Below are 8,950 nucleotides of genomic sequence, written 5' to 3' on the forward strand. Positions count from 1 at the left end.
GAAGGAAGGAAGGAAGGAAGGAAGGAAGGAAGGAAGGAAGGAAGGAAGGAAGGAAGGAAGGAAGGAAGGAAGGAAGGAAGTGTTGAACCCTGGTTAATAAGTCATAGCCACCCTTTATTGCATTTAGGACTGGGAAAATTGAACCTTGAGTCAAGGCTCCCTGACAAGGCCTGCATTTCTCCAATCTCTGATCTCACTCTCAAATCTCAATGGGACCTCCAATAATATAATACCAGAGAAACTGAGGCAAATAAAGATTGGTTTTAAATTTAATGTGGCTTAAGTTTAATGTTTTAATTTTAATTGTTAAAATTTTTAATTTTAACAAGCTAGCTGAGTGAATGGAACAAAGCACTCAGTGCCAATAAACAGAGGCAGAGAGCTTATATAGTATTTTAGTTAACTAGGGTTTGCAAAACAGAATACATAACCTGAGTATACAATTTTTATCCTGACATCTTGCTGTTGTTATTATCTTTAGGGGAAACAAAGGCAGATTAGGGGGACAAGGACACTGGGAAGATGGATAAGCCATAATTCCAGGAAAGGATCATAACTTAAACCTGACAGGATAGGAGTCAAAATGAAAAGGTTGAGGACAGGGGACAGCAAGGCATGGGGCAATACCTAAAAAGAGGGTAAATTATCCTATCAAGGATAGTGATAAGACATCTTGACATTTATGACACAATGATATGTAAAGGGGGATTGGAGCTTCAAGGTTTTTCCTGAGTTCTATTCTAAACTCAATTTTCGCAGTCCTAATTGCAAGGTGTGGGGTAGGTGGGGTGGCTAAGGCTTATTTTCCAGAGTTGGAAGGAAGGAAGGAAGGAAGGAAGGAAGGAAGGAAGGAAGGAAGGAAGGAAGGAAGGAAGGAAAAGAGGGAGGGAGAGAGGGAGGGAGGAAGTCAAGGAAGGGAGGAGGGAGGAAGGAAGGGAAGGAAGTAGGAAGAGAAGGAAGAATGAACAAAAGCTTCAATCTGCATTGAGCGATCAGTTCTCTATCTGGAAGTGGATAAAATGCTTCATCATGAGTCCTTTGGAATTGTAGTTAGTCATTATATTGATCAGAATCGTTCAAAATTAATAATCTTTATAATATGGCTGTAACTATATAGATTAACTAGTTCTGCTGACTTTACCTTGCATCAGTTCATACAAATCTTCCCAAGTTTTTCTGAAACCATTGAGTAAGACAAATATAAATGAAACAAATATAAATTTTAAATTTTTATAGAAGTACTATTTGATAATTCTCAAATATAGTAGCATTCATCAAGGAAATATTGACTTGTTAAAGTAGATATATATCTGTTCTTTTCTTTTTTAAAATTCTATATATTTATTATTTCTTAAAGAACAGTAATATTCCCTTCATTTACAAAGCATTATTTGTTCAGTCATTCCCTATTTAATTGACATCTAATTTGTTTCTAGTTTTATATTATTAATAGTTCTGCTACAAATATTTTTGCAAAGATAAGCCTTTTATTCCTCTCAACCATCTCTATGGGATATAGTTCTAGTAATGGGACTACTAATTTATCTATTGCTTCTGTGATTTGTTTTTACCAATTATCTTTATCAAACTGGGTCTCCCTATCTCACTCAAGCTAAAAGTTCAATGCCCATTCATGGCCCCATTCACAATACTGGGTCAATGATATGTTTTTTCCAATCAGGTGTTCCCCCCCCCCCCATAATAGCAATACCCACTGTCAACTGTAAAACTAGAACATTACAGAAGTATTCTTTCATCTCACATCTATTCATTGTCATTTTTAAAAATTTCATAACATCATTAATTTACAATTGGAAGGGACCTCCAATGTATCTAGTTCAGTCTCATTTTACACATGAGGAAACTGGTATCCATAACTTACCAAAGATCACATTTATTAAAAAAAAAAATCAGAATGTTTTGAATGCAGGTTTCTTGATTCAAAATCTCGTGCTTCAACTCCTGGAGCTGTGGGGATCACCTCTAGCACCTGAAACTGAGTACAAATAAAGTTTTTAAAAAAGCAAAATCAACTATCTCCCAGACCTGTTTCTCAGTGCCCTGGGGTAAAGCATGTTCTTTCCCTTGTTTTCGTAGAGTTAGGCTGGGAGCAGAAGCTGAAAAGATGGAGAAAAGAGAGCAAACAGATTAATGGCACTACTTTTAAATATGAAAACATTGAATCAAGTAAGCTTGTTTCTATTCATGTAGAAGGATATAGCAATCTCTATATTAGATAAACTGAGTATGTTCAAAGACCAGGTTTACACACACACACACACACATACACACACACACACACACACACACACACATATTTGATCACCATTTATATAAGATAGATTATATATCATGTATTATACATTCCTATATGTGTATATAAACATAAATGCATATATACACACATATGTAATACATACATATATAAATAGATACTATAGCTATAGATACACATAAAATCAATGACATTTCCAGAAGTATATCACCAAGATGGAAAATGACCTGTAATGGACTTTGGGTTGCACTTAGTACAAAACCTGGTACATAGCAAGTTCGTACTAAATACTTGTTAACATGATTTGAAAAGAAGGTGGAGTATAGACAGCAACAATGAAGGAAACTAGATGAATAGACTGAGGATTGCACTGGTATCCACAAAATATTGTATAACCCCTGATTACACAAGCATTAAAAATGCTTGTTTCAATGAGAAGACCCAGAAGGGTATCATTACATTAAATCAATCCTCTTGGATGAGAGTCAGCCAGAATAAGAATAAGAAATTTAAACTAATAATTTTCTCTAATAGAGAAAGTACCCATGCTAAAGAATCTATGGAAGTCTATATGGAAATAAGTGTCATTTTAGCATAGTAGAAAGGACATTGGCTCTGAACTGCCATCTTTGTTCTAGTGTATTTAATAATTGTAGACCCTTAGGCAAGTTACTCTCTCAATCTCAGTTTCTTCTTCTATAAAATGACAAAAATATTTATAACTACCACATGGTCTTGTTGAAAAAAATATTTTTTAAACATAAGAACTTTAAAAAAATGTGTATTATTGTTATTTTCACCATTAACAATAAACAATGTCCCTCGGAATCCTTGTGTTATAGATGGCTCATAAATGTCTGTTGACAATATGATTTATTCTGATTAGATTAGACTTGTTTGTAACTAGAGTACCAATTATTTTTAAATTTCCCTCCTACTATTAATTGGCCTGCAGATCTTTTATTCAGGAATGATATAAAGAAGAGCTTCCACTGGCCAAATTAGAATTGCTCTATAAATACAATTTGGCTCTGTTCCTCTCCCTGGTCCTTAGTTTCTTTTTCTTTAAATGAGAGTCTCTAAGGTCCAATTTTACTTCTGCAGTTCTATGTTCTATGATATAAATGGGTAAGTCATTTAGAGTAAATTTATATTTGCTTGTTCGTTTATTCATTAAGGAAAAAAGAAAGGAAAAAAACCTTTTGGGAAAGATAAGAAATAAACATAGATAACCAAAATATGGAAGACATGATAGGAGAATTCAGAAAATTTCTTCCTCAGAGAAGAGGAAACAAATTACTTGGTGATCTTAGTTGAGAAAGCCATGAGTTTTGGTAGGAAGATTAGAGCAGACTTCATGGTTAGGGAAACATTTGAACTGAACCCCAAAGGACAGAAAGTGTCAACAGAAAGAGTTTGAAAGCAAGAGAGGTTTGAAAGGAAGAGAATGTAGGTTGTGTTTGCAGTACAGAAAAATCTACAAACACTTTTGGAAAATGTGTAAAATATATTTGTTAGGAATCATTTGGAAAGTCCAACTGAATCATGGTGAGAAATTAATTTAATCTTTCAAGATCTGATATGTAAAGGACAAGAAAGTAATGAGCTCTTACTATACAATCCATCATCCTAAGCAAACTATAAGACCAAGAATCATTCCAGTATGGACAAGTGATCAAAGTGATCAAAGAAAATGAACAAGCACTTGCAAAGAATAATTGCAAACTATTAACAACCACAGGAAAGATTGCCCTGAATCCCAAATAAAAGAAATGTGAATCAAAAGAACTTTGAATTTTACTCAGCAAATGGCAAAGATGACAAAAGATGAGAAAAGTCAATGTTAGAAGGTTTGCAGGAAGACAGACTAATACACTATTGATGAAGCAGTAAATTGATCTAACTATTCTGGAAAGCAATTTGGAATTACATATTTTTTAAAAGTGACTAAAATGCCCATATCCTTTGATTCAAAGGTCCCACTGGTAGGCATATGTGCCAATGAGGTCAAAGACAGAAAGAAATGTTCCATATACATCAAAATATTCACAGTAATGATTTGTGGTAGCAAATTACTAGAAACTAAGTAGCTATCCATTGATTATGGAATACCTAAATAAATTATGGTGTGACAGAAAAGTAATATGATGGAAAAAATAATGAATATAAAGAATTCAGAAAAGCATGAAAAATCTTTAGAATATTATACTGAATAAAGTAAGCAGAACTAAAAAAAAAAAACTAGGATCAACAAAGCATTTATTGTTTACTAAGTGTGAAGCATATCGATACAGTGACTATGATATTGTAATTAGGAAAAACAAAACCTAAATGCTCTGCATGATCAAATTAGATTTTGGAAAGGTGGTGTGAAAATGTATCTTCTTCCCATCTTTGCAGAGATTATAGGTATGGAATATTGCATATAATCATCAGAGTCAGTTGACATATTGATTAAATTTAATAAATTGGTTCTTTTTCTCTATTCTTTTTTAAAAAAGTTAAGTCAACAGCAGAATGATTTCAGAAAGGCCTGGAGAGACTTACATGAACTGATATTGAGTGAAATGAGCAGGACCAGGACATCATTACAATACTTCAACAACAATACTATATGATGATCAATTCAGATGGACATGGCCATCTTCAACAATGAGATGAAACAAATAAGTTCCAATTGAACAGTAATGAATTGAACCCGTTACACCCAGCGAAAGAACTCAGGGAAATGAGTGTGAACCACTATATAGAATTCCCAATTCCTCTATTTTTGTTCGCCTCCATTTTTTATTTCCTTCACAGGTTAATGGTACACTACTTCAAAATCTGATTCTTCTTGTGCAGCAAAGTAACTGTATGAACTTGTGTATATATATATATATATATAATTTTGAAATTTTTATTTTGATATAATTGCTTTTGTATTTCTAAGTGTCTTATTTTATTCATTTAAAAACATTCTGATAAGGGATCTTTACACATCACCAGATTCCCAAAGAAATGCATGACACAAAAAAAAGGTTAAGAATCTGTACTCTAAATGTTCTTTAAAGTCCTTTTCATCTCTAAATCTCCGAAGGGGGAGGGAAATTGAAACAAAAGCTTTTGCAACTGTCAATGCTGAAAAATTACCCATGCATATAACTTGTAAATAAAAAGCTATAATAAAAATAGTTAAATCAACAAGTATATGTTAAGCACCTTATGATGTGCCAGACACTCTTCTAAGTGCTGGAGATAAAAAGAAAGACAAAAAACAAACAAACAAGAACCAAACAATAACCTCTTGAGGTTTCTGTCTTCATGAAACACAATCTAATAGTAAAACAATATACACACAAGTATGTACAATCAAGATTTATAAGGGATGAAATAGAGATATACTTAGAAGAAGGTACTAGCATTACGAGGAGAGATCAGAAAAGGTTTCTTGCAGAATGTAGGATTTTAGATGAAACTTGAAGCAAGCCAGGAGGTGGAGATGAGGCATCATTTCCAGGCATGAAAATGCCCAGAATCAGGAAATTGAGTGCTTTATTCAAGGAACAGCAATCACCAGATGATAAAGGATGTGGAGGGATGTAAGAAGACTAGAAAAATAGGAAGAAGTCAGGTTTTGAAGGGCTTTAAAAGTTATAAGATTTTATATTTAATTTTAAAGATAATAGGGAATCAATGGAGTTAGGTGGCAAAGTAGATAGAATATTGGGCCTAGAGTCAAGAAGACTCATCATCCTAAGTTTAAATCTGGACTCAGACACTTACTAGCTTTGTGAAACTGGGCACTTAACTCTGTCTCATTTTCATTATCTGTAAAATGAGTTGAAGAAAGAAATGGCAAACTACTATTTGCCAAGAAAATCCCAAATGGGCTCACAAAGGGAAAAAATAACTAAACAACCAAAGAATATTAACTATTAAAAATTAAAAATATTTAATATTAAAATTTAAACATTAAATATATAAATAAATATTTAAAATTAAGTGTATTAAAATTTTAAATATATAAAATTTAATATTAAAAATTAACTATTCAATAACAGTAGTTTGTCATAAGGAATGGCTAACTAGGTAGTGGAAGAACATATTTCAAAATAGTGATATAAAAAATAAAAAATTAAAATTTGAGAAATCCCCTGATCCAGAGCCAATTCTTAAGAAGGTTAGAAGAAAGCCCTCCCTTATTTTGAGGAAGAAAAGAAGAAAACATTTCTGATATCAAGATGACTAGTTCCTAATTCAAAGATGCAGATCACATCATCCTTATTTAGTTGGGTTTGAAGTAGATTCAAGCCCAAAGTCCCAGTTGTACTTCCCTTAATTTGAGAGGCTAATGTCTGAACTATAGAGGAATTAAAAGCCTTTTTTTCTTAATCCTACAGTGAAAGCTAATCATTTGGTGACCTTATTAATAGCTTCTGTTGATGAAAATAATGACAACTTGGAATCATAGCTGGAAAGCTCATGATACCAGATACCCTCATGGAATTCAAATATATTCTCACTCATTGATGATGTCAAGAATTCCAGTAAACTGGGCTGGGCCAAGGCTGGGGTGGTCACAGCATTCACAAGAGTGTAAGAGCAGGCAGCATAAGGAACATCTACAAAGGAACAAGAGGGAAAATAGCCAAGACTTTATAGACAATCCCTCTGCTTTAGTTAGGTGGTTGCAGATAAAGTATAAAAGACATCTGATAATAGTATAAAAGACATCTTTAGATCTTCACTGGCTCTGAGGACTGTAAGACTGATTTCTTGGTTCTATCATTATTAAGCACAAAATTATTTAAGAATAAGAGATTAGAAATAAGACGGATTTCTTGGTTCTATCATTATTAAGCACAAAATTATTTAAGAATAAGAGATTAGAAATATATCAGTAATGCAGCTCAACAGCCTATCTACAGGGATAGGGATCTTTCCTGTGTCTCTTGGATGAATTATGTAGTCTTCTTTAGGTTCTGCCTTGGGTATGTGAACCTCAGAGGGTTATTCTTATGTATGTTCCAGAAAAGGGAATGGAGCTATATGTACAGGCTGTACGAATGACAGAGGAACATTGAGAGAGAAATCTCTACCCAACAAATCTGTAATGACCACTATAAGAATCAATAATGATATTAATGGACCACCATGTAATGGATTAGCATGTTGAAGAGCATCTTAATAACACCTTATGTTTCTATAACATTTATGTTTTATTTTATATTTTAAATGCTCAAGCATTCATTTATTTTGTCTAACTAACCTCCCCACTGGAAAAAAAAAGGAAAGAAAAAGAGGGAGAGGGTAATGGGAAAAAGAAGAAAGGGGGTGAAAAGAAAGTACACTTGTACTTTGCAAGTATAGTCAAACATAATATATTTCTAATTCTGTATATCAGTCCATTATCTCTCTGTCAAGAGGAAGACAGCTTTTTTCATCACTAGTATCTCTGGAATCCTGGTTGATCATTTAACTGTTCAGATACCAATGATGAAGATGGTTTTTATAAAGTTGAGGTTATGTGATGTTGCATGGTATTACAGTATATTTTTCTGGTTATGTTCATTCTACTCTGTATGAATTCATACATTTCATTCCAAGTCTCTTTAAAATCATCTTTCCCCCTCATTTCTTACAGCACAATAGAATTCTATTACATTCATATACCAAGAGGGGACTGAATAGTAAATGTTTAACAGCTTGTTCTTTAGGATAAAAAAAAGTATACATGACACACTTTTAAGTTTAATCTTCATTATCAATATTTTCTATCACTTTTTAAAGCCTTATTCACAGCATTTGCTGATTTCCAAAGTTTAAATGATCACAATAAGAATGTAACAATTGGTTCTCAAGAGCCTTTCTGAGCTAGCTTCAGCACCCCAGTATATACCTCTATTTGTTCAGCCATTCACCAATTTATGGACATTCTTTTAATTTCCTGTTTTAAGGTTGTTGTTTTTTTCTTTGCCACTACAAAAAGAGCTACTATAAATAAATATTTTTGTCCATGTAGTGATTAGCTATGTCTAAGGCTGATCCTTTTTACCAGCTGGATGATCTTCCTGGATGGTTAAATACTAAGGGAATCTTACTAAAAACAAATACTTTAATCATACCTCCATCACGTTTGCTTTTACAGGCTTCAAAAGATAGAAGAGGAACACTAATCAACACATCTGCCAGATCAAACTTTGACCAAGGGACCTCTGAGAGTTGTTAACTGTCTCCCATCCTGTTAAGAAACTACATGCTCACTTACCCTTAACAAAAGCATGAATCATCAAGTGACATCAAGTTACTTTTGAGTTGTTTGGAATAGTGAGGGGTAGAATAACTTGCCTCTCTTTGTGCCACTTGCCTCCAGTCAGGAGGGAAAAAACTCAGAAAATGGAGTTCCAAAACTAGTCATGTGATCACAACCACAACTAACAATTATATATTTGCTATGTTCCAAACACTGTACATAGTCCTTTATAATTGTTACTTCATTTGATCTTCACAATAATCCTGGGAAGCAGTTAATACTTTTATCCCCACTTTACAGATTAAGAAACTAGGCAAACAAGATAACTTGCTTTGGGAAATACCAATAGTAAGAATCAAAAACTAGATTTGAACTTAGTCTACCAATTCTAGGATTATAGCATTTCCTATTGCATCAGCTTCCTTTCTTTAAATATCAAA

At 33.3% G+C, this 8,950-nt stretch overlaps 1 long non-coding RNA gene across 1 annotated transcript; it reads left to right on the forward strand.

Moving 5' to 3' along the window:
• Positions 1 to 6,815: 6,815 nt before the first annotated feature.
• On the forward strand, positions 6,816 to 8,721 carry LOC116421246. Its single transcript, XR_004231548.1, has 2 exons — positions 6,816 to 7,019; positions 8,406 to 8,721. It is a non-coding gene; the product is annotated as an uncharacterized LOC116421246 (long non-coding RNA).
• Positions 8,722 to 8,950: the final 229 nt, after the last annotated feature.

The sequence above is a fragment of the Sarcophilus harrisii genome, chromosome 1, assembly GCF_902635505.1.
Source record: "Sarcophilus harrisii chromosome 1, mSarHar1.11, whole genome shotgun sequence".
Lineage (NCBI taxonomy): Eukaryota > Metazoa > Chordata > Mammalia > Dasyuromorphia > Dasyuridae > Sarcophilus > Sarcophilus harrisii.